The sequence below is a fragment of the Psammomys obesus genome, unplaced genomic scaffold (assembly GCF_907164565.1).
Source record: "Psammomys obesus unplaced genomic scaffold, mPsaObe1.curated_primary_1811, whole genome shotgun sequence".
Taxonomy (NCBI): domain Eukaryota; kingdom Metazoa; phylum Chordata; class Mammalia; order Rodentia; family Muridae; genus Psammomys; species Psammomys obesus.
In genome coordinates this window covers 25,953,259-25,981,040 of record NW_026596046.1, presented here as the reverse complement: position 1 = coordinate 25,981,040, position 27,782 = coordinate 25,953,259, and the positions used below count along the sequence as shown (strand labels likewise).

General features: G+C 40.6%; 1 pseudogene; it reads left to right on the top strand.

Annotated features, from left to right (window-relative positions):
* Positions 1-290: 290 nt before the first annotated feature.
* On the top strand, positions 291-13,819 carry LOC129688436 (protein farnesyltransferase subunit beta-like; annotated as a pseudogene).
* The last annotated feature ends 13,963 nt before the right edge of the window (positions 13,820-27,782 follow it).

The window sequence follows — 27,782 nt, the reverse complement described above, 5'->3', positions numbered from 1 at the left end:
ACATACATACAGGCAAAGACCTAGACAGACACATAAAAGAAACATCACAGACCTTTTAAATTCTTAAAGAAAAAGCGGGGCAAAATAAAAATTAATTGTTTAAGAAATTTAAAAAATTTTAAACTTCATTGTTGTGTGTACATGAAGCATTAATTCTACCAAAGACAGTCCATAGCTGCAGAGTCTAAGCTCCCCGGGCATGGAGTGACTGCTACTGTCTTGCTGAGAACTTTAGTTCCCTGATCTTTGTATAGATTTACAACTTCCGGCTTCCAAAAACAAATAAAGCCATGACTGTTATGTTGCCATTTGTATTAATCAATGATGTTAATTGTCAGCAACATAGCAACTTTGCCATTAGTGAAGGGGTTGTGGTTCTTATGGCTTTTCTCCACATCACAAGTGAGATAACTTACTTTACCATGTCGCTCAACTGAAAAACTCTCTACCTGTGTTTTATCTTCTGTACAGTTTCTCTCTTATTGCAAACTTGTACTTATCCACTGTCCCCACCAAATTTCATCACCACATGAAAGATAGAAAAAATATTTCCAGGCATTCATGATTACCTGAGTGCTAATTACACCATTTGATTTGTTTTCTGTGGCTTTCTAACTCAAGAAGCTGTAAACCAAAAGAAGACAGAAATCATGGGTAGTGCTTTGTATATCTCTAGGTGAGTGTTTGATGCAGTCTCACTGAGTATGAGTATGAGCAAAGGAAGGCTCCTGGCACCCCATAGTAATTAATTTGATCAGTTAATAATGTTTAATTATGTTATGAAAAAAGTTTCTTCTTGTTCCCTAAAAAAAGAAAAGAAAATACTTCAATTGAAAAACATGTCTCATAAAAGTTAAGCCAAGCAGAGAAACACTAATTACATAAATCCCAATGCAGCATCCTAAGAAACATGAACAACCAAGAAAACATGACTCTTTCAAAAAGTATTACTGCCATAACAATGGCATCTGCTGATGTGAATTAGATAAAATCCCAGTCAGAGAACACAAAATAGCGATTTTAGAGGTAACCCAGAAGAAGAAAGACAAATATGGTATATATTCACTTATAAGTGGTTATTAGACATATAAGATAAACATACTAAAATTCTATAGTCCTAAAGAAGCTAAGCAAGGACTACCCTAGAGAAGAGGCTGAAATCTCACTCAGAAGGGCAAACAGGATAGACATTGGAAGTAGGAGAAGACAAGGAACAGGACAGGAGCCTTCCACAGAGGGCCTCTGAAAGACTCTACCCACCAGAGTATCAAAGCAGATACTGAGACTCAGCCAAACTTTGGGCAGAGTGCAGGAAACCTTAAGAAAGAAGAGGGAGAAATATCTGGAAGGTACAGGAACTCCACAAGAAGACCAACAGAGCCAAAATACCTGGGCCCAGGGAAGCCTGCAGAGACTGATACTCCAACCAAAGACCATGTACTGAGAGGACCCAGATCTCCTGCTCAGTTTCCAAGTGGGTTCCCTAATAAGGGGGCCAGGACTGTCTCTGACATGAACTCAGTGGCTGGCTCTTTGATCAGCTCCCCCTGGCGGTTGCAGCCTTGCTAGGCCACAGAGGAAGATGATGCAGCCAGTCCTGATGAGACCTGATAGGCTAGAGTCAGATAGGGGGGAAGGTCCTCCCCTATCAGTGGACTAGGGAAGGGACATAGGGGAGAAGAGGAAGGGTGAATGGGACTGGGAGGAGATGGAGAAAACAATTTCAGAAGAATCCTAACAAAAAAATTCAGAGTTAGGAAAAGAGATGTCAATCCTGATACAAGAAATAGGATATCAAGCATATAAGACCAGAAAAGAACCTCAGTCTGATGACCTCAGTGGCTGGCTCTTTGATCACCTTCCCTTCAGGGGGTAGCAGCCTTACCAGGCCACAGAGGAAGACAATGAAGCCAATCCTGATGAGACCTGATAGGCTAGGGTCAGATGGAAGGGGAGGAGGACCTCCTTAACAGTAGACTTGGGGAGGGGTATGGGAGGAGATGAGGGAGGGAGGGTGCGATTGGGAGGGAATGAGGAAGGGGACTACAGCTGGGATAAAAAGTGAACAAACTGTAATTAATATAAAAAGTAAAATTTATTTTTAAAAAACTTTTTTAAAAAACTTCAGTTTGGTCATATTATTAAAAAACTAAGTAAGTGTTTTAATTATATATTTTATATATAATTATATAATATATTTTTGGCCATTAACTTACTTGACTGAAACTTTAAAAGCCAGAAGGGCTTAGAAATTATTTATTTTAATTTCTGAAAGATAACAATTGCCAATCAAAAGTACTATGCCCAGCAAATATATCTGTCATAACTAAAGGAAAAAATAAGAATTTTCCACAATAAAAATAGACTAAAGAAAAGTATGACCACTAAGCCATTTCTACAGAATATATATCCATCATGAAGCAGGCCACAAGGAAGAGTAAACCATTCTAGAATGATACTAAGCAAGGGGGGGGGGACACACTATAAAATCAACAAAATGGCGGGATAAACTAATTAAATAAACTATTTTCAAAAATAACTCTGAATTTTAATGGGCTCAATTTCCCAATTAAAAGACACAGACTAGCAGATTGGATGAAAAACCACGAGCCATCTGTTAGTTGCTACTAAGAAATGCACCTCACCATAAAAGACAGACACCATCTTAGGGTGAAAGGGGGAAAAAGTTACTCCAAGGAAATAGACAAGCAGGTGTCATTATTCTAATAATGGACAAAATAGACTTCAAACCAAAATTAATGAGAAAAGATAAAGAAGATCACTTCATAATGATTTAGAGAAGACATTATATGCCCCAAGGGCTCACGAGATGGCTCAGCAGTTAAGAAGAATGGTCACTCTTCCAGAGGACCAGGGTTTAATCCTAGGACCCACAGAGCAGCTCACAACCATCTGTAACTCCAGTTCCATGGCATCAATACCCTCTTCTAGCCTCTGTGGGCACTGCATGCACATGGTACATATACATACAGCAAAAGCATCCGTATGTGTAAAAATAAAATAAGATTTTAAAAAATAAATAAAATAAAAGTGTATGTTGTAAACATAAGAATATCCAAGTTCATAAAACAAGTACTACTACAGGTAAAATCAAAGATTAACCTCTTGAAACAAGAGTAGTGGATAACTTCTAAACCCTATTCTCACCAACTGACAGGTCATCCTAAAATTATATATACATATATATTAAATATGTGTGTATATCTTAATTAAATGATATCATACATCAAATGCATTTAACAGACCGCTATAGAAAATTCCATCCAAACAATGCAGTACACACATTTTTCTCAAAAGCCCATGGAACTTTCTCTAAAATGATGTTTTAGGACACAAAGTCTTCACAATATAAGAAAATGTAAATAATCCCTTGCATTCTATCTGATCACAATGAAATAAGATTTCAAATCAACAATAAAAGAAACCCCAAAACATATACAATCTCATGGAAATTAAACAACCTCATTATTAAATAATAAATTGGGTCATTGAAGAAACCAAGAAGTAATTAAAAACATTTCTAAAATTGAATAAAAATTAAAACACTATACCAATATACCAAAATCTCTGGCCTACAATTAGAGCGACCATAAGATTCAAACTCACAGGCCTACACTGAGAAATCGCAAATTATCTCAAATAAAAAAAACTAACGATACACCATAAAGCTGTGGGAAAACAAAAGCAAGCCAAATCCTAAGAATACAAGGTAAGAAAAGTAGTTTTGATAAGAAATTAGTCTGGAAAATAAATTAACTTGCTTATATTTTTTATGTAGAAAAAACTTTCAATCCAATCATTTAACATGAAAAAAAAAAAGGCGAGAGGGTGAATCTTACTGTCTTGGGGAACTTGAAAGAAGTAAATGGAAACCTGTTAGAGGAGAAAATTCTTGATTTGTTTTTAAATTGTATTGAATTTTATTTTAGTCTGAATACATCTACAATGGGGGCTGCTGCATGTGTGGAGGTTGCAGGAAGTCAGTTGCCACCTGCTACCGTATGAGCCCCAAGGATCAGGTCATCAGGCTTCACACCTTAATCTGCTGAGCCATCTCTCCAGCCTTATATCGGAGACAACTCTTCTATACTCAGCTACCTATGAGCCACACCATGGCACAGAGAAAAAAGTCGCATAGAAGATATTACCAAGTGTTAAGGGTAAATGTTGTTTCTCTTTCCTCAGAAGAGGGGATGACATGAGAGCAGTCCCCAAGCTATACAAATGCATGGCTTGTGCTGAGCCCAGAACATTTCTATCTAACTAGGCCTAGGCCTGGAAGCTTCTAGCCTCCATACAATTTAATCTTCTACAAGGCCAGACCTTGAAGGCTTCAGCTTCCAGCTTCCATCAGCTAACGTAAGCCTAGAATGTTTTCAGCCTCTGAAACTTACTGCTGAATAAGCTCACCCTTTCTAGTTCTTTCTGAACTCTGGCTGGCTAGTTCAACTCAGCTGTTCTGGTTCAAAACGTCTCTCCAAGCTGACTGATTCAAACTGGCTTCTTTCAGCTTCTTACTGAATTGCTCTGCTTGGAAAAAACTGCTTCTGAACTGCAGGATTGACAGGATTGTATGTGCTGACTGCAGGAACTCAACTACACAACTCAACTACGCTCAACTGAACTGCACCAAATGCAACGCTCCTCTCTCTCCCTGCACTGCTCCTAAGTAGCCTCTCCCTGTCCGTTCCAGTGAGAGTTGAGTGTGTTCTATCTCTGGCTCATTCGGTCACATATACCTGTCACTTTGTTTGCCCCTCAATTAGATATCATTGTTCAGAATTAAAGGTGTGTACTAAAGGTGTGTCTGTATTCCAGCCAGAGGGATTCAAGGTGTATTAGGAGTGTACCTATATATTTTAGGTCTTTGGATGTGACCCCTTTGCCAGAATAGCCATGTTGCTGGATTAAAATCCTTCTACAGTTAAGGATCACATTCTACCTTGTTAGAGTTTTCTGAGAATATTTTATTAGAAACTGTCAGAAGATAAGGCTTGGAAGGTAAATTAGTGAATAGAGTTTTTTTTTTTTGTTTGTTTGTTTGTTTGTTTGTTTTTTAAATAGTGAGAAATTAATGTTTCTAGATGAGGGGACATTTCGCAGTGGGACAAAAGAAACTTTCCAGGCACTGTAAACCAAAAGACATTTGTGTGATCTTCCCCCTAGAAATGCCTGCTTGTATAAGGACACAGGCACTTTGGGTCTCATTCTTCTTTGCTTCTTGTTTACATTAAAGGAATCTGTTTCTGTTTCCTCCCAGGAGGAAGGATCAGCAGCTGTTTGAGCAATTCTATTTAAACAACCAGATCCATAATTGCAAGGTTCCTCCCCAAAGCACAGCTTCCATTGCACCATGCCAGAAAAAAGATTTGGACAGAGAAAAACAGTGCATTTGTTTATGTCAAAATGTTAACACTCAAGATAGTATTTCAAAATAAATTTTATCATTAAATATCTAAATACAGACAGCCTCTCTGCTTTCCTATGCTGGTTGGAGTGGGTTGCAAATCTTGACCCAGCCCTCCTCTCCTCCAAATCCAATCCCCCAGTCTCACCCTAGCTCTCCAATAAACCAGCCTTCCCCCAACCCCCACCTTCAGTGGATCTCAGGGATCTCCCCCCCAACATCCTTCCCCCAGTTCACTGGTTTCTTCCAGCCCCTAACTCCAGCTGGAACTCCCTGGGAACCCACGGGCCACTCAGGCCAGGAAAGCAGAGAGGCAGCCTGCGGATCTTCCCATTCTTCAAAATCCAGTCCCCCAGTTTTGTCCCTAGCTCTGTAGCAGACTACCTGCTGCAGCCTCTCTTCCCCTCCAGCCCCCATTTCTGGTGGACCACACAGATATCATCACACCCCCACACTTCCTTCCCTCCACTCGATGCTTTATCCCAGCCCCCAACCCTAGCAGGCATTTCCTGGGAACCTACAGACCACTTCTCAGCAGCTCATTGAACTTGCCCTAAAACTGGCCACATATCTGACACAAAAGCCAGTCTCAACAGATAGGAAAAAATTAAAATAAAACCCTACATTCTGTCAGACCACCACACATTAAAGTTAGATGTCAACAAGAACACAGAGTTCATTCTGAATGAGGTAACCCAGACTCAGAAAGACACGCATGGCATGTACTCACTTATAAGAGGATTTTTAGCCACATTGTACAAGATAACCACAGGACAATTCACAGACCCAAAAGAGCTAAGTGAGTACCAAGGGGGGCCTAAGGGAGGCCTCCCTTGAATCTCACTCAGATGGGGAAATAGAATAGATAGTGAAAATGGATGTAGATAGGGAACTGGGTAAGAGAATGTAGGGGCGAAAACAGGGCAGGAAGAGATTAAGTATGGGGAGAGTGGGGGAGGGCCTTGGAGAGAAAAGGGAAACCGAGGGAGCATCACTGAGACAAGCTGGAGACCTGTGACAGGGTAGGCTACAGGGAGGATATGAAGATGTCTCTGGCTATGCCTCCTAGCAGTAGGGAGCATGGAGACTGGGGAGGCCACCTTCTAGCCAGAAAGGACTTAGAGTGGTAGGAAGGGAACACCAATCCACCTATGAAAACCTTGACCCAAGGTTTGCCCTGCCTGCAGGATGTACAGAGATAAGGATGAGGTGGACATTGAAGGGATGTCCAACCAACGTCTGGCCCAACCTGGGACACACCTCATGGGAGAGAGCCAACCCCTGAAACCATTAGTGATATTCTGCTATGTTTACAGACAGCCTAGCATACCTGTCCTCTGAGAGGCCCCACCTAGCAGCTGATCAGATCAGATGCTGAGACTCACAGCCAAGCGTTTAGGCAGAGCTCTTGGGGAGTCCTATGAAGAGTGGAGCGGAAAGACAGAAGGACTCAGAGGGGAGAAGAACACCATAAGAAAACCAACCACATGACATTGGCATAGAAACAGTCATGATGATCAATGGAATCCAAACAAAGACCTAGACATAAATCTACACACCTGTGAACAATTTGGTTTTTTTTCCTATTAAAAAAAAAAGCCAGAAATACACAATGTAAAAAAGAAAGCATCTTCAACAAATGGTGCTGGTCTAACTGAATGTCTGCATGTAGAAAAATGCAAATAGATTAATTTATCACCCTGCACAAAATTCAATTCCACGAAGATCAAGGACCTTAACATAAAATCAGATACATTGAATCTTATAGATGAGTAAGTAGGAAATAACCTTTAATGAGTTGACACAGGAGACAACCTCCTAAATAGAACACCAATAGCACAAGTACTAGTATCAACAACTAATAAATGGGACTTCATGAAACTGAATAGCAAATGAAGCCACCAATAGGACAAAACGGCAGCCTACAGAATAAGAAAAGATTTTCACCAACTCCCATCCAATAGAGGGTCAGTATCTTAAATGCATAAAGAACTCAAAAAACTAAATATCAACAAATACAAAATCCAACTAAAAACGGGGTACAGGTCTAAACAGAATCCTCAATGGAGAAATCTCAAATGGCTAAGAAACAGTTTTAAAAACTGTTCGACATCCTTAGGCATGAGAAAAAAAGCAAATCAACACTACTTTGAGATTCCATCTTACCCCTGTCAGAATGGCTAAGATCAAAACACAAGTGACAAAACATGCTGGTGAGGATATGGAGCAAGGGGAGCCCTCCTCCATTGCTGGTGGGAGCGCAAACTGTACAACCATGTGGAAATCAATATGGAGTTTCCGCAGAAAACTGGGACTCTATCTACCTCAAGATCCAGCTATACTACTATATACCCAGAAGATGTTCCACCCGACCACAAGAACGCTTGCTCAACTATGTCCATAGAAGCTTTGCTCACAATAGAAACAAACTGAAAATAACCTGGATGTTCCTCAAATAAAGAATGGATTTTTAAAAATGTGGTAGACTTAAAAAACAAAACCTAGATGTCGCTCAAATAAAGAATGGATTTTTTTTAATGTGGTACATTTAACAACAGAACACAAAAACATCTAGAAAATCTCAACTGTTTAAAAAAATGACATCATAAAATAACAAATACTACTAATGTAGGAGAAAAAAACAGATATTGGACAAGTACCAGAAACATTTCTTTTTCTACTTCATTAACCTAATCTTTGCCCCCAACACATTTTATTGGTCAGTGTTCAAGCTACATGTAAAATTATATAAAATCTTAGGAGGCAACTGCTTTGATTTGCTGAGATACACACACCCACACACACACACACACTTTCTAGAGAGGACTACAGAAGTAGGCCATTCTGTAATTGTATCCACTTAGCAATATCCTTTCTTCTTAGATAACTAGAGCTAACAGCCTCTACCTAAATCATCATTTTCACAAAGAGACTTCTATGTCAGGAAAAAAGCTCAGAGTCACAGTTTCTATGGCACTAAGTGCCAAATGAGAGTAATGTGGTGGGTATTTCAAGCCATCTCAATAAGCCTTAGCAAGTTATAACAACAAAAAGTTTGTCTAAAGCTACCCAGAACTAACCAACTTACTCACATCATTTCTTTTGTACACAAGGCTGCCATCCTGCCTTGAGAATTATTCAGACTTTCTCTGATTTGAGACATTGGATGGATTAGCTAGGAAAAAGACTGTTCTGAAGACAATTCAGTGGTATCTTCCTTACCTGTGCTACAAGCTCTCACCTGTCAATCCTCATGGTGGTGTCCATGCCATCACACAGTCTATCCATTCGTACAATGGCTATTTGTAAACCTAGGCCATAGTATAATCCTTAATTATTAAATGCCTTGATAGCTTCATCATATCTTTAATGTGTACATTTTTTTAATTTTTCAGACTTTATTTATTTATTCACTTTACATCCCGATTATAACCCCCTCTCTCCTCTCCTTCTGGTCCCACCCTCCCTTCTTCTCTCACCCATCCCCCTTCCCTACTGCTCAGAAAAGGGGGGTTTCCCCCTACCAATCCACCCCAGCACATCAAGCCACTCAGTCTTTGATGAATACTTAAAGACTTAATGTCAAATCTAAGTTCCAGAATTTACAAGTTGTATTCTCCAAGTATCCCACTTCCCTAAGCTGGAGTTTGTGCATGGGTAAAATGAATAAAAATAATAAATATTTCCCAGGATGGTTGTGTAAGTGGGGCAGTCCTGGCATAACATTTTTTCTGTCCCTGACAACACTTCACATATTGTCTGAAGTATGATATACATAATAAGTGATAAATAACTGTCTACTCGACCAATGAACAAGTCAACATATAAAGGCCCCTACCGTATTACATTGCAAACAATCCTCATGACTTCTGAATTACCTCTTTAAAGATTTTACCTCCATGCCAGGTGTGTCGCCTCCTGTCTCCAGTACCAGTTCTTTAATACACATGTACAAAGTTCAAATTTGAAAGCAAAAATCCTAAGGTTTTAACAAATGCATTATCATTTTAATAGAAAAAGATTCTGTAAACAACATACAGGCATCATATATAATTAAGAGAAAGAATGATTAATCTGGCTACAGGAGACTTAGTTTTCTGCTTCGAGGCCATAATTTTAAATAAAACAAGCACCATAGACTGTATCTGTTCTTAGTTTCCGATAGAACACATAGTGTAAAGACTGATTAAGTCACACATTCATCTTAGTCTTTGGAGCTGCTCTAACAAGCCCCCATAGACTGAGTGGCTGACAGATGCTCAAGATTTATTTTCTACAGTTTGGGGAGGCTGTGACATAAAAGACCAACAGATTTGCTGTTTGATGAAGCCTACTTCCTGGTTCATTGGCAGCCATCTTTTCACTGTTCTAATATAACAGTCAGAGAAAGCTCTTGGTATCTCTTTTATGAGGTCACTAATCTCATGCACTTGAGCTTTACCCCATTAGCCAATTACCTAAGGGCCTCCAGATAGTATCACACTGGGGATAATGATTCAACATATGGATTTGGAGAAATAAATATTCAGTCTATGCAGTGTCCATAACAAAGTATTCAAAGACAATACATAATTCCTATGAATCAACATAAAACAAAAATTAGAAAGAGAACAAAATTATATCATTTTCATGAAAGTACATGGAATTGGAGACCAGCATGTTACACAAAATAAGCCAGTCTCAGGGGAGACAAATACTGTTTTCTCTCACCTATGCAGTCTTGATTTTAAAAACTAAAATGGGAAAGTAAAGGGAGATGAGAAAGAGGAAGGCGGTGAGCAGTTTGTAGAAGGAGATGACACAAAATAAGAAAGGAAGTGAGTATGACCAAAGTGAATGGCATGCAGGTCTGAAAATGTCTTAAGAAAACTCCCTTTTCTTGCAATGTAGATATAATAACAGAAATGAAATTAGGGCTGTAAGGTGATTCGGACATGATCGGAGGTTATGCTACTCTTGTAGAAAACCTAGTTCCCAGTACCCACATCCAGCAGCTCACGGTGACCTATAACACTAGCTCCAGTGAATAGGTATCACCTTCTGGGCTCCACAGACACCTGCACTCACATGCACAAACTAACAGTAAGACACACACACACACACATACACACACACACACACACACATACACACACACACGCATACACGTGCATGCGAACACACACTTTAAAAAATTAAAAATAAAGATTTAAATAACATTCTTGTAGAGATTGGGAATGCAGCGGAGTGGCGCTTGCTCACTTACCAGGATGCACAAAGCCCTGGGTCCAGCCTCCTCTGTGTTCGGGGACATGAGGAATAATGACTCCAAAACACCATCACTTTCTAAGATACTTAGCATAAGGCTTTAACATTTGAGGACAGGAGAAGAACAATTCATCACATAGCACCCATCAAATGGGCAATTATTTTAAGTCTGATAATGCCAATCCCATGTATCAAGAAGAAGGAACTAAATGATCTCTCATCTACTGCCCTGGGAATAGAAAATGGCTTACTTAAAGTACACCAAGCCTACTAAACCTGAAGACAGATACCACAACCCAGTTCCTCTACAATGTTGTGTTTAATGTAGGGAAACTGCCAAAGTTTTCTCAGTCAGTTATCTTAGCACTCAAGAGGCTGAGTAAGGAAAAAGTTGAGTTTGAGGCCAGACTAGGCCCTGTACAGAAAAAATAAAATAAAAACAAAACAAAACAAAAACAATATGGACATCCTAAAAATCTATCAACATGGGGGTGAAGAAATAAACTGTAGAACATGGTTTAATACTATGAAAGTAAGGTGCAACTCTGTGAACAGAAGCTACATATGGTCCAGAAGTAGGGATCTCATAATAGTGAACCATAAAAAGCAAATTACAAAAGAATAAATGCAGTATAATAAACATTTAAATGTAGCTTAAAATATGTTAAATAAAGCATATCTCATTTATGGATTTTCATGTGTAGTGACTGCATAATACACACTTAGCTACTTTTAAATCAATAATAACAGTTTTGTCACTAAACCACTTACCAACAGAAATTTTTAATTAGGCGCAAGGGAATAGGCGCTGTTCTCCAGATCACACACAAGTTAATTAGGACACAACTATAAATGGCCGTGATAGCTTAATACAAAGAAGCTATTCCAGACTCTTTAAAGTTTTTTTCTCACTGTACATAAGAATAAAAACCAAATGTCAAGTTTAAATGCTACTTAAACTAGCCTTCATATATTTTTAAAGCACACACAAACACTCACTCTGAAATGGGCAAAACAGAACTGCACAGCAGAAAGTGCTTCAGTTTCACTCAGATTGTAATGACCAGCTTCAGCAAGTTACTTATTCAGGTTATTTCCAGCTTGCTTTGTTCATCTGTGAGGTCTCACGAACATCAGCTTTCTCGCTTGTCGGGTTCTTAATTATATTCTGAGAAGGTTGTTACTGGTATTTGGCATCTACAGATAATGTGTTGCTCCAAAAATGGTGTTTCTATCAGTAAACCCCCATCAATAAAGAAAAGTTGAAAAGCTGCGGCAAAATGGTAGACCTCTCCAGTGCACAGATAAATGACACAGAAATATCAGTTTCCAAATCCCTTCCACAAACAAAACACTATTTCACAACAGCTAAGGAAACAAGATGGTGGGTTGTGGTACCCAGGTGTAACACAGAAATAAGCAAAGACACCTGAGGAGACCTAATTGACTAGGATCAGAAGGATGGAAAAGAAGTCCTCCCCTATCAGTGGACTAGGGAGGGGCATGCATGCAGAGGGTAGAGGAAGGGAGGGATTGGGATGGGAGGAGGGAGAGAACCACAGGGGGGATACAAAGTGAATAAAGTGTAATTAATAAAGAAAAAAAATAAAAATAAACCCGACTGTAACTCACAGCTGTTGTTCCAGTGCCACACCACACCCCTGCCATGATAATAAACTAACCCTCTGAAACTTGTGTGTCAGTTTCTGGAACTATGTCAAAGTCCAGAAGGTGGCTTTAAAGGCCATGGGCAGAATCTTGTACCCACAGACACAGATGTCAGTGGGTGGTACATCATTGGCACAGAAGAGGCCTACAATGTCAAGAACAGAAAGAAACATTCTTCAGTATTTCAGTATAAGAAGTCTTCTCTGTAAGGAGACCAAGCTACACAACTGTAACATATGTGCAGAGAGCCTGGGCAGACATGTGCAGGCTCCCTGGTTTTCAGTTCAGTCTCTGTGAGGCCCTTTGAGCCCAGGGTAGTTGATTCCGTAGGTTGTTTTGTGATGTCTTTGACCCACCTGGCCCCCACAATCTTTTCTCCCCCTCTTCTGCAGGGTTCTTATAGCTCTGCCTAAGGTTTGGCTGTCTCTATATCTCCTTAATGGACTCCTAACATGGGAACAGGGGCTATCCTTGTCTCTTTTGCTTGCTTTAGGGATCCTTCTCCTCCTATTGCGTCGCCCCTTCCAGCATTAATATGAGGGAAGGTGCCTGGCTAATCTTAAAGCAACTTGATATGCCAGGTTTGTTTGATATTCATGGAAGGTCTGCCCTTTTCTGAACAGAAATGGAAGAGGAATGGAATGGGAAGGGTGGTTGGAGCGAAGGGAGAAGGAGAAACTGTGGTCAGGAAGTAATATATGAGAGAAGAAAGAACAGAAAAGTAATTTTAAAGAAGCATCTTCAGTCTTTGTAATTCCAGATGGCTCTTTGCTCATGCGCTTTGGAGGTGAGGTGGATGTGAGAAGGACATACTGTGTCACCTCAGTAATCTCTGACCAACACCGTCACTCCAGTCCTCTCTGCAGGCACTGATGAATGGAGAGCAAGGCACCCTAACTGGGGAGGCAGCATCGGCAGGATGCCAGGAATGGAAGCCCATGGTAGCTGCACCTTCTGTGGTTTGGTTTAGCTAGTAATCCTCAAGAAGAAACGCCCTTTGAACCTGAAGACCTTGTTACAGTGGGTGACAAGCCATCCGATGAGATTTGAAGGGGGGATTTCAGGGCCACTGCAACAAGATGGTGGACGGCTGCTACTCCTCCTGACAGGCAGGGCTCCTTTCCCTGCCGCACCACGCTGCACGCTCAAGCTGACTCTGTCCTTAGCATGAGCCAGGGATGTACCCTCATCGGGCTCTGTAGCGCATCCTGATGTGCTGCCAGTACACAGCCGGGGGTCTGCTGGACAAACCCGGCACATCACACAGACTTGCTACTGCCCGAGCAGCTTAGCCATCAGCAGTGCACGATACAAGGTCATGGGTGTGCCTGGAAACGCTCTACAACCCACTTGCCCCGTGTGCGACATGGACCAGACTGGGTAATCCAGTAATCCACCCCACGCTTTCGGCAGAAGCCAGTCCTAGGCTCTGAGGAGTTTGAAGATGAGGTGTCCTCAGATCCTGCCACCAACTAAGGGACCTCACTGTTCTGCTCACCCAGCTCTACCACCAAACAAGGTTTCTCCATTTGGGTGTATAGCACGCTCTGTGTCAGGTAAGCCTTGTCTCTTTATCCTCTTGTCAATAAATAGAGAGAGAGAGAGAGAGAGAGAGAGAGAGAGAGAGAGAGAGAACATAGCCATCAGCTCTGGGTTCTGCATACCCAACGGCATGATTTTTAAAATTATTCTCAAACCTATCAAATGAAAACTTGGCACTTATGCGGTGGGGTCAGAGAGCAGTGCATGCTGGGAAGAAATAGCCTTTCCTGGGCACCTGGCAGCATGGTCCACTATGCTGAAATGGAGGGTATCTGTGAGTACCCCTCCTGGGATTTCCACCTGCACACCACCATTCAGTCAGACACCGTCTCGGGGGCATAAATGTCAGCTCTGTGCCAGGGCAGGGTTGTGGGTCCAGCCAACGTGAGCTCCCTGGAAAAAAAGCACTGGGCCACAGCAGGGCATGCTTCAGGTTGTCTCCTTCATCTCAGTCATCTGCAAAGGGCAGAGGCTGGGAATGGAGGAGAAAGGCTGCCCCTCCCCTTGACATGGAGGAACTGAACATCTTTCAGGCCATACCTGCTGCAAGCAAGGTTGGTTCTGTCCTAGGCATGATGACTTAGACCCAGGTAACCAATGAGGAGTGGAAAACCAAGCCCAGCTCAACTCTGTGCCAGAGGAAGCAGCCTCTCCCGGTGCCCAGCCCCACCTCTCTCGCCTGTACAGGAGGGAGAGGCCCTCCTCCAGCAGACCTGCAGCCCAGGATCCTGTTTCCTTCTTTCTCCCCAACCACCCTACGGCCCAAGACAGCATTGTCTTTCCTCATCCAGAGTACGAGGCTTTCACCTTAATGAACGACTCAGGATTTAATCGTCCTGCTCACTCCAGACTCACTAAAACAGAAGCAAAAGCTAAGTAAGCTGGCAGCAGTGGAGACAGTTAGCCTAGGGCAAGCTCTGCCACTGCACTGGGTCCTGGTGCTGCCTCTGCTGCGGAGGCACCAGCCCTCTCATAGTCAGTAGGATGCTGAATTTGGTCATCTGTCCACTGCTACAGTCCCAGCAAGCTGTGGCACACTGTCCCAGCCTTCATATGAGCAGGTAGGCAGGAGCTTGCAGACACAGCATGAGGCTCTTCTCCAAACACTGGCTATTCGCTGCCTCTAATTCCCAATCTGTTGTACGAGGCTATGTGTTGCCTCCTTGAAATAAAAGAAGAGTAACATTTTCACACTGAAGGCAGGTCACTTAAATTGATAAAGTTGTGTAGGCATAAGATGTGTGGTACAAAATACTATAATACAAACTTTCATGTTCAAATTAGATCGTCCTGCCTAGGGTAATACTCACCCATATCTAGCCCGGTTTTCTTCTTATATCGAAATGTTATTTATATTTAAATTATATATTTTACTTCCTAATATTTCAGATTTCTTTTAGATAGGTTTGGAAAAGAAATAAACATAAATAAGATTTTTATAGTTTTTTTGTGAAATATATGGAATCATATTTGAAGGGTAAGTTGGAGATGCTTCGACGTGACATAAAGTCTAAGGGAAAATTAAAATATGCTAATTTCCCTATTTCCAGCAGCTGGACCTAAGGAATCATAAGCAGCTCAAAGTCAAATGACATGAAAAAGTGAGTTTTATCTTTAATACATAAGAACCAAAACCAAGTTGTGGTTCGGAATAGTTACCGTAAATTTAAAAGTCACAATCCTGGCCATTCTAAGGAAATAAATCACCAAGAATAACTAACTAATAGCCAGGAGGTTTGAGTAGAGTAGCTGAAAAACGTTATGTGACAGTATAGAATATTAAATATATATCAAGCCAAACCTGAAAGATTTTTAAAACCGCCCGAAAATACTTTCAAGTGTGATTTAGAAATGCACTAACAGACAGCCACTGCACTCCTGCTCCATGTCTATCCAAGCTCCAGTGCTGTTGCTGTGATAAAATGCCTTAAGGGTTTCTCTCGTCTCACAACCCCAGGTTAGAATCCATCACTTTGGGGAAGTAAAGAAAGCAGGAACCTGGGGGAGTTTGATCAGATCACAATTGCCATCAAGAGCAAAGAAAAATGAATATGTGTATGTGTGTGTGTGTGTGTGTGTGTGTGTACACACACATATATGCTTACTTGTTTAATTTCATTTCTCAACTCTTCAGGACACCCTACTTAGAGAATTGTGCTGCCCACAGTGGTCTTGGTCTTCATACATCAAATAACAGTGAAGACAATCCCTCTCTGGAAAACCTGATCTAGATAATTTCTCAGTGAGATTCTCTTTCTGGTGATACTAGGTTGTGTCAAAGTAAGAGCTAAAACAGCTACCTCTGCTCATATCCATTTTTATAGAGCTTTTCCAGAGTTTCTCTCTGCTTAGATCCTTTTCTCCAAGATCTTCAGAAGCCCTATTTCACATTTTGTCTCTTCTTTGATGTCACCTCTCGGATCTCATCCAAAACAACTCTGTCTTACTCTAACAGTGCTGCCTGGACAGAATATCACAGCTTGATTAATTTACAAATGATAGAAATTGATTTCTCATGGGAGTCTGAGATCAATGCACTGATGTCAAGACCCAAGATTGTCTTTTATGTTAGTTGCCCTGATTGGTTTGCCTTTATAACACTTATTTTCCTTTTTAAAAAAATTAAATACTTAAGAGTAATTTTTCTTGAAATATCCTGAATTCACTGTTGAAATACTTAAACTTACAGCCTAAGAGTCTAAATCAGCATGATTATTTCATCTACTCCATTACTTTAAGTAAAGAAAACATATGCAAATGCGTATGTTTAAACATGAAAATAAGCAGTGTTAGAATTAAGGATAATTTAATCTTAAAAATGATAACAATGTCTGGGATAAGCTACTGACATATATGTTATATTACATAATTTTATCATTTCTGAAAAATGTTTCCAGTGTGTTTTATCTTTAGACAGCCAAAAGATTAATGAACCTCATAAAAATGATAAATTATTTCTTAGGCACATTTGCAAAATAAACCATTAAAGGGCTTGGTTTTAGAAAAAGTTAAGGCTAAATATGAACAGACAAAATTATAAAGCTCTATAAAGAAATATGTAAGGATATACTTGTACCCCAAAGTTGTAGAACAAATTTCTTAACAAAATAGCAACTACCAAGTAAGAATGGTACAATAATATATACTTCTGAATAATACATTCATAATCACATTAAATAAACAGATAAGAATTTATTCATGAATTTGTAACAAATTCTTACAAATCAATTTTTTGAAGCCTGATAGAATAAGAAAGAAGAAATCCAAACATATACTTCACGGTCATTATCATTATTATCATTATACAAATAAGCAATAAACATACAAAGATTCTTAGCCTAGTTAATTATTGAAATAATTCAAATTAAGATTAAAATAATATTCACCTACTAGCATCACAAAATGCAAACAATAAGGATTTTGACAAAGATGTGAAGCTATGCGGAATCGTGGCTGCCAAGAGTTTAAGCTGACATGAATGCTTTACAAGCAAGCATTTTAGCAATGCCTAAGCAGAAGGATGACATTATCTAAAGCCCAGAAGCTCATTTCTTAGAAATACACCCAAGGGAAAAATACAAGGAGCTATCCAGAAAAGAAGTAGGCTTGGGGAGGAGAAACCTCATCCAAAGATAAGGACTGCCATCCTGATGAGAGACAGGCAGTCAATCCTACAGCCAGAGCAAGCCCAGGCACTGCCCACACAAACCTCAAATCCAGTTAGGGTCTTTGCATTCAGACATCAGTAAACAGGAGGTAGTAATATGACCCCAAAGGTAAGAACTCTGAGGCCAAACTCTTGAGCCAAACTCAAGAATCCACAGAAGAAGGAACTAAAATTAAAACTAAAGGAATAGAGAATCTACTCACTGAAATGAAAAAAAGAAAGTTTCCCAAATATAGAGAGGGGCAACACCCAAATATAAGAAGAATGTTGTACCCAAAACCAATATGAAAGAACACATTCTAGTCAACATGACAGAGGTAAAAGAAACTAACAGGATGAACTTGTGGGGGAGGGGGCTTCTGGCACCTTGCTGCCCCCTGAATTTTGGCATCTGGCTTGATGGCCTACTGCTCGGATACAATGGTACATTCCTGACTGACCTGGGGCTTTGGATAAGATCATCTTCCTGAAATACCTTAAGCCCTCCCCTTTCTCAGGGCTTCCTAAGTACCTCTTCTGAGGAACTTTCCAAACAACCATTATTAGCACATCTTGGTGGGCCATCCTGTGATTTCTAGTTACTTTTTAATAACCCTGCCAAAGGCAATTACATTCCTTCTGCCCTGCCTATATAGTTGTACGAAAAATTCAAATAAACTGAGAACTTGATTGGAGAAACTGTCTTGGTCTTCATGTCTCACGCTCTTGCTCTGTTTTTCATTCCCACTCCCTCATTCAGGATCTCAGTGACAGACCCACAGGATGGGTCATGAACTGCTTCAAGAAACACCAGCAAGAAGGCTCAGCCAGTCAGAAGGCAATCACTGCAAAGCGTGATGAGTTCAATCCCTGGGACACAACGATTGAAGGAGGAAACTAACTCCTACAAACTTCCCTCTGACACTGTGGCACACGCACACACTACGGCACAAACAAATTAATCCATGTATTTATAAACTTAAAAAATTAAAATTACAGGGAAAACGCCAACCCATCTATAGGGGCAAACACGTCAGAAGACTATTAAGTGAGTCATCTGTGATCTTAAAATCCAGAAAGTGAGGGTTATTATGTTTTAAGCCCTGGAGATAAGCAACTGTCTACCACGAATGCTATGCCCTGCAAATTTATCTTTAATTTGCTGGTGAAATAAGAAAATTTCAAAACAAGAACAAACTAAGGCACTCATGATCACCCAGACAACCCATCCAAAGATTTTAGAAAAATATTATACATAGAGGTCAGAGAGGAAAGAAAACGACCTCAACCATGCGGCCACAGAGAAAAATATGTCTGATGAGAGACCCAGATCCACAAGAGAACTGAGAATTAGTGCATCATGTCCAACACAGTAAACATGCAAACACCTAATACTAACGCCAGAGGAAGAAAACTACTCACAGAAATCCAGCTAACCAAAAATCGACAAAATCATAGGAATTAATAAACATATCTCAATAACAACCTTAGGCATAAATGGCTTCAGGACATCCATTTAAAAATGCAGACCACCTGAACTGGAAAGCATGTTTACACAACCACCTCACTAACAAAGACTCACACACAAAGAATCAACGAATGGAGGTCAATCTACACTGAAAACAATAATTAAGGAGACACTAGAAGATGAAAAGACCCCTTACTCTCATGGATTGGAATGTTATTATTGAAAACTATCTGTGTTACCAAAACAATCCTCAGAGTTAATGCAACCCTCATCCAAATTCCAATGGCAGCTTTCACAAAACTAGAAAAAAAATCCCAAAATTAATATAGAAGCACAAAAGACCGCTATAGCCTTAACAACCCTAAATAGGAAGAGCAGGACTAGAGCGGCTCTGGCAGCTGTGCTGTGTGCGTACTGAAGGGCCACAGCAGCAAAGGCAGCATGGTGTAGAAACGGAAACAAGAATTTAGGCCAAGGGAATAAAAAGATGATCCAGAAAAAAAAAAATCACACAGCTACAGCTATATAATTTCTGATAATGATGTCAAAGATCTACATTCAGGGACAGGAGGAGCCAATTGCAACAAATGGTGTTGGGAAATACCATGTAAGGAAGAAAGCTAAATCCATATAGTTTCCTATTTAAAAAAAAAATTCAAAATGGAGTAAGAACCTATTGCAAGACCTGAAATTCTGAATCTGCCAAAGGAAAATAGACAGGACACTTCAAGATGTAGGTACAGGCAAGAACTTTCCAAAAAGGGTCCTATGCTTGTACAGGGAATACTTTTTAACTACATGGTTAAGTTCTTGATTCTCCTTCAGCAAAGAATTACATGGGAACAGAAATCAAATCAATAGACAGTCATTATAGTTGACATTAAAACATGTATGCTAATTTTCCCTACCTATAAGAGGTGCTGGAATAAAGAACAAGCAGAAAGTGAGGGAATGGCCAACCAATGACTGGCCAGAACCTGAGTCCCATGCCCTAAGAGAGCCCACCCCTAACACCATTAATAATATTCTGCTATACTCGCATGCAGGAGGTTAGCATAACCATCATCAGACGGGCTTCACCCAGCAGCTGATGGAAATAGATGCAGAGACCCACCGCCAAACATTAGGTAGAGCTTGGGGAATCTTGTGGAAGAGGAGGAAGAAGGATTGAAAGAGCTGGAGAGGTCAAGGACACCACAAGAAAACCTATAGAGTCAACTAACCTGGGCTCATAGAGACTGAACCCCCAACCAGAGAGCATGCATGGGATGGATCTAGGCCCCTACACATGTGTAACAGATGTACACCTTGGTCCTCATGTGGGACCTCTCTAACAGCAGGAGCTGTCTCTGACTCTGTTGCCTGCCTTTGGATCCCTTTCCCCTAACTGGACAGCCTTTTATAGCCACAATAGAAGATGCACCCATTCCTACTACAGTTTGATATGCCAAGACAGGTTGATATCCATGGGAGGTCTTCCTTCTCTGAGGAAAAAGGGGAGGCCCTCAGAGTAGGGGAGGTGAGAGGGAGGGACTGGGAAGAGAAGAGCAAGGGGAAGCTCTGATTGGGATGTAAAGTAAATAAATGAATGAATGAATAAAAAACCATATGTGCTGATGTTGACCGTAAAGAGAATAAAGTTCTAATTTTAGAGCATGCATGGAGACATTTACATTTGTATTTGAGTGTCTTGGGTAACTGTGGATTCATTTGGATGTTTGTGATTCAGCTTGATGGGTTATCCACAGAGAACATCACCACGGCATGCCTATCACACCTCGGAACACTATATAATAGCTACATTATTGCTGCAGTCAAAAGCACAGTTACCACTTGGGTAACCACAGCATTGCCACTGACTGTGATGTATGCTGTAACACACAGCCTTCTCCCATTAGAGCAGGTACATAACAACCATTGTTGTCTAGAAGGCATTATAAGACATCAGCCTACTGGTGTTTGACAGAGCCCCTGTAACTGTTGTCCACGGTCCCTCTGTCCCCAGCCTCTTCTCACTTCAGTGTCTAATTATTTGCAATCACAGAGCATCTGGTATATTCTATTGACACTTGAAATCAGTCCATTTTAATCACTTGTAATTCTAATCGGGTGCTTTATACTATGGCTACATGTCATTCATCCATACCTTTGAGATCGATGTCTGTGTTCCACCCAAGTCACTAAGGGAAATTACAAAGAAGACAGCTGATTCCTGTCAGAAGGCCATTAAGCTTTTAAGACTGATTCCTTTTTGAGACAGTGTATCAGGTGAAATGCCACTGTCACAAAACACACAGCTTGTATGGGTCAGAGATCTTTTCTCCACACAGGCAGAAAAGACAGAACTATAACAGGAAACAAATTCTCACCAGCTCAAGTACAGGCTTTGTTTAAAAATAAGCTCGCTTTTGTTACTGTCTGTTCATCTGGAAAACGTTGGAATTGCTTTTGTTCTAACACACCCACACACTACTACAGTGGACCTACCGCCTTAAGACTTACCGTCTCTACAGACCAGTGGGTTAATTTCTCGGACATTTACAGAAAATAATTCATTATATGAAGCTTAAAATTCGCTGTGGGTAATAATGAAAATTACTGTTTTCTTCTACTACTAACACAAAATCCCCAAACCCATATTCAGTAAGAGATGACAATTGTGTAGCTGTCTCCTATTTCCCTATCTCATCCTCATTTCTTTCTTCTTTTGTTCATCTCAGAGGAAAACATCCTATAAAAGGAAGAGTAGTCTAAGAGTAAAGCAAGGAAGGAAAATGAATCTGAAGCAACTATAGTAGGCTAAGCCAGTAAAAAGCCAACCACCCACCAAGGCTTGTCCTTTTGTCAAAATTCCGATACACCTAGCACTATGCTTTAAAAAAAAAGGGGGGGGAGTCTCCCTCAAGTTCCTCACGCATCCTCAAATTAAATGTCTTACATTGATTGTGCTGATGTCAACAAAACACCCTGCATCTGCTCACTTTTCTGCACAGCCATCATCTAGAAGCTTTACCATTTCTGAGCTTCAAAACTAGTACGGCAGAACATTTCAATTGTCAACTTGATTGGATTAAGTGAAATCATAGGGCACAAGCGAGGAATTACATTGTATGTGTATATGATGGAGCTTCCAGGGAGAATTAACTGAGGGAGTCAGATCCCCTCTAACTTTGAGAGGCACCTCCCATCAGACGGGGCCCTGGGCTGAATGAAAGAAGAAAGGCAGCTTCACTGAGTACCAGCATTCCTTTCTTTGCTTCACAATTCACTAAGATGTAAGCAGGAAGCCACCTGCCACCATGTTTTCCCCATCATGAGGCAGTATAACCCCTAAATCTATAGCCAAAATGAACCTTCCCTCCCTTAAGTCACTTCTTATTGGGTATTTGATCACAGCAATAAGAAAAACAACTACTGTAAGCCACCACCACGGCTCTGTCTACTCATCCTACTGTAGCTCATTTTACCACATTCCAGTCATCTCTTTAATGAGTTACAGAAGCAGCTTCAGTGTTTGTCACAAGATAAACAGATGAAAGATGGTATGTGTATACAATGGAGTTTAATCACCCATAAAAAGAGTATATTATTCTAGAAAAATAGATGCTACTGGAGATTCTCATATTAAGGGAATTAAGTCAGAATCAGGAAGACAACTATGAGATGTTTCTCTTATTTCTACATCCTAGGTATTATATAGACACATGAAACCAAGCCTCTTTTAAAACTCTCCTTTTCATATATACATATGAATACACACACACAAACACACACACACACACACACACATTATATGTGTACCATGATAGTGGAAATAAGACTGGGTAGGAAGGGTAAGCGGAGAAAAGATGGGTGGAGGAGTGAATACAAGTAAAGCACATGATATACTTGTATACAAATGTCTTTATAAAACCCATCACAATGTACATTGAATATATGCAATTAAAATTTTCATACGGAAAAAACAAAAAGGAGCGGGAAATGACTGAAACAATCAAAGCACACATTATACTCGTATGCAAGCTTGTTTATAAAACCCATCACAGTGCACAATGAATATATGCAAGTAAAAATTTTGTATTAAAAAAAGCAATCTTCACTTGTTTGATGTGTGTGCTTATTCTCCTTTGAATGTAATGGTGAAAACGCAGGAACAGAAATATGATCGTACTTCACTAAAATGAACTGTGAAGTTATAAATAGGTAAAAGATTTTCCCCTTTAAGAAACAATCCACAAGCAAAGCATAGCTTAATGATGCTTACAAAATAAGATGCAAAAAATGTTATAAAGTTAAAGATACAGGTAACAGAATGATGGATGAGAAACTGGAGAGAAAAAAAGACTTCAAGAAAGATATCTTCACCTTGCAAAAAAGGAAGTTAAGACATGTGGTTGTATTTGAGCAATATGGTTATACGTTTTTATTCTTTTTTTAAAAAATGCCTGTCCTATATTATACGGTTAATATCCGCTTATTAGTGAATGTATACCATGCCTGTCTTTCTGCTTCTAGGTTACCTGACTCAGGATGATCTCTTCTAGTTCCATCCATTTGCCTGAAAATTTCATGATTTCCTTGTTTTTAATAGCTGAGTAGGACAGCCATCTACAGACCTAAAGAAGCTAAACCCTAAGAACCCTAGGGAGGATGCTTAAATCTCATTCCGAATGGCAAACGGACAGACAGCAGAAGAGGTGGAAGAGAGGAAACAGGATGAGAGCTTACTACAAATGGACCTCTGAAAGGTTCCACTCAACAGGGGATGGAAGCAGATGCTAAGACTCACAGCCAAAGTTGGGCAGAGTGCAGGGAGTCTTATGGAGGAAGAGAGGGGTGGGATTAGAGGGGCATAGAGGGGACAGGAGCCCCACAAGGAGACCAACAAAACTAAAAGATGTGAGCCCAGGGGGTCCTGCAGAGACTGATGCAGCAAAGGAGGATCATGCATGGAGAAGACCTAGACCCCTGCTCAGATGTGGCCTATTGGCAGCTCAGTCTCTGTGTGGATCTCTGAGTGAGGGGATCAAGGACTGCCTCTATCTGAACTCAGTTGACAGCTCTCTGATCACTCATCCCTGATGATGCAGCCTTGACAGGCCATGGAGGAAGAGGATCCAAGCAGTCCTGATGAGCTTAACAAGCTATGGGCAGATGGCAATAGTGGAGAACTCCCCCTTTCAGTGGAGTAGGGGAAGAGGATGGGAGAAGAGGGAAGAACGGTTTTAAGGGAGGGGCCTTCAGTCAAGATATATAATGAATAAATTATGAAGAAAAAAATAAAAATTAAAAAATAGAACATAAAAAAACAGTAATGGATTTCAGTATGGTATTTTCATACACTTCATTGATACTGTTCATCTTCTCCCACTCCTTTCTGCTTTTTTCCTGTTCCTCCCACTATTTCCTTGAATTATTTTTCCCTGCCCTCATGTCCCATTATATTTTCTTACTCTCTCTCTCTCTGTTTTCCATTCTTCAAACCTCCTTTAGGATTCCTTCCCCTCCCCTATAGTATCATTTCTGGTTTAATGAACTATATACACATACAATATAAATATATCTTTGTATATGTATGTATATATGTGTATTCCACGTATGAAGGAGAATGGATAGTATATCTCTTTCTTAGTCTAGGATATTTTGCTTATGGTAATTTTTACTTCCATCATTTTCCTGCCAATGTCATGATGTCATTATTTTTTGTGGCTAAATAAAATTCTGTTAGGCTCATGTACCACATTTTCTATGTCCATTTATAATGTTGGTGGATATCTAGGCTAGTTTAATTCACAGCTGTGGTGACTATCAGAGCAATAAACTGGATGAACAAGTATCTTTGGGGTAAGACTTACGATCTTTTGGGTTAGTACCTGGAGTGGTGTGTCTGGGAGCTTATTCTTTGAGAATGCTTACACTGATTTTCATAGTAGCTGCGCCAGTTTACACTCACAATAACAGGTTTCTCTGCATCAAAGCTTAGAGGGGAAATTTGAATGTGGAAGGCAAGCGCTCTGCCGTGGAGTTATCACCAGTAGAGAAACTTCAAGTTGAGCCACGTACAGTGCTTTAGGCTTGTAATCTCGGCACTTTGGAGGTGGACACAGAAGAGACTGTAAGCTGCCATGTAGGTACTGGGAATTGAACTTTGGTCCTCTGGAAAAACAGGCAGTGCTCTTAACGGCTGGGCCAGCTCTCCAGTCCCAGGAAAAAAAGAAACTTTTTAAGTAACATAATAATTAAATCTTGAAGCTGGGCAAGGTGTCGCATGCCTATAATCCCAGCACTTGGGAGGCAGAGACAAGAGGATCTCTGTGAGTTTGAGGCCAGCCTGGTCTACAAAGCAAATCCAGGACAGCCAGGGCTACACAGAGAAATCCTGTTTTGAAAAACCACCACCACCACCACCACCAACAACAACAACAACAATAATAATGAATGTTAGGAGGCAGGCTGCTGGAGAGATGGCTCAGTGGTTAGGAACACTTGCTGTTCTCCCAGAGGACCCAAGTTCAGTTTCAGCAACCCACCCTGAGCAATCATGACCACTTGTAATTCCAGTTCCAGAGGATTTGACGCCTTCTTCTGGCCTAATGAGCCACCAGCACATAGACATACAAATACTACACATACAAGTACACACACACATACACAAACACTACACACACAAGCATTATACGCACACATAGATACACATTTATAATTTTTTTTAAGTTGGATGAAAAATAAAGACATAAGATCTAAATTTTTACATACAATAAAGAAAAGTGAGGGTCTAAAAACGAAAAAAAAATGTGAAGTGATGATATTATTCAGAATCATGAAAATAATTACTGGAAACATTAAAACTGTAACAAGTTAAAAGTTATCTCCTCTTCATGCAGATCCGGGGTAGAGAAGAGTGATAGAAGACGGACACATCTTGACAAGGTCCAACATCATGGATGGCTTACTGGGAAGGGAAATTGTGTGGTCTTTTTCCAAAGTGCAACTGGACCACCCCAACAATTGCAGTATTTAATGTTTGTTTTGTTTATAATTTTTTAAAATGCATCATCAGGGCCTAAGTATGGCTTCTGAAGGGAATGAAAGTCAGATTTGCCTTAAAACAGTATCTCTGACTCGATTGTGGAGATTGGACTTTGGAGAGAACATGTCATGCACACTTATTTCTATAATTAAAGCAAACATGGCAGAGTATTGTAAAAACATCATACCATCAGCAAAACATACCTTTTCATTCAGTTATTGAGCATATACGATAATCAAGTCAATTCATTTGAAACAGCATTGGAATATTCTGCTGAAATATATTTCTGTTTCTTCTGTAAAGTAAAAGTTCACACAATGAAAATTAGCCACTATCTGTTGTAATGATCTGAATGACAATGGTTCCCATGGGCTCATAAGGAGTGGCACTATTAGAAGGTGTAGCCTTGTTAAAGTAGGTGTGGCTTTGTTGGAGGAAATGTCTAACGGAGTGGGGAAGGGGGGCTTTGAGGTTTCAAATGCTCAAGCCGGGCCGGTGTCATCCTACTGCCTGCCAATCCAGATGTAGAACTCTCAGCTCTTTTCTCCAGCACCATGTCTGTCTACCATGTTTCCCTCCATGATGACAATGGACTAAGACTCTGAACCTGTAAGCCAGCCCCAATTAAATGTTTTTCTTTATAGTAGTTGTGCATACTCTTTAGTTGGTGCTTCAGACTCTGTAAGCCCATGTGGGTCTGGGTTAGTTGTCTCTGTTGGTCTTTTCGTGGGGTTCTTGTTGTCTCGGGATCCTTCTATCCTTCCCCACATATTTCCACAAGACTCCCTGAGCACTGATGTTTGGCTGCTGAGCCTCAGCATCTATTTCAATCTGCTGCTGGGGGGAGCATCTCAGAAGACAGTTATGCTAGGCTCCTGTCTGCAAGCATAGGAGAGTATCATTAATAGTGTCAGGGGTGGGCTCTCTACTGTGTGGTGGGTCTTAGGTTGGGCCAGTTACTGGTTAGACATTTCCGTAATCCCTGTTCCCACTTTATCTCTGGATTTTTTTTTTTTTTTTGTAAACAAGGTAATTTTGGGGTCAAAGGTTTTATGAGTGGGTGGTTGTTCCCTTCCCTCTACCAAGAGTCCTACCAGGCTAGAAGGTGGTCACCCAAGTCTCGATGTTACCCTCTGCCAAGGGCCTCAGCTAGAGTCACACTCATATCCTTCCCTCCCAGGAGTCTCAAGCTTGTCAAATAGATGACCCCCCCGTTTCCCTTCTCTCTCTCTCTCTCTCTCCCCCTCACCTCCCAGCCCCCTTCCCATTCCCCCCTGCTTTATACTCATCTGATCTTCCCGACTGGTTTCCCTCCCCACTCTGTCTCATACCAAGTTCCCTAATGGTCTATACACAGGCCCCCTACACATACATAAACGATGGGCATCTTGGTCTTCATATGAGCTCCACACAAATGGAACATGGGCTATCTATGATACTGACTCTGTTGCCTGCTTTTGGATCACTTTCCCCCCAGCTGGTGCCTTGCCTGGCCTCAGTGGATGAGGATGTGCTCAGTCCTGATGTGACTTAATGTGTTGGGGAGGACTGATATGAGGGGAGGGGTCCTCCCCTTTCCTGAGAAGAAGGTGAGGCAGGGAGGAGGAAAACGGTGGGAGAATGGGACCAGGAGAAGAGGAGGGAGGAAACTGCATTTGGGATGTAAAGTGAAGAAATAAAACTTAATAATAAAAAACAAGTAGAAAAGAAAAGAAAAGAAAAGAAAAGAAAAGAAAAGAAAAGAAAAGAAAAG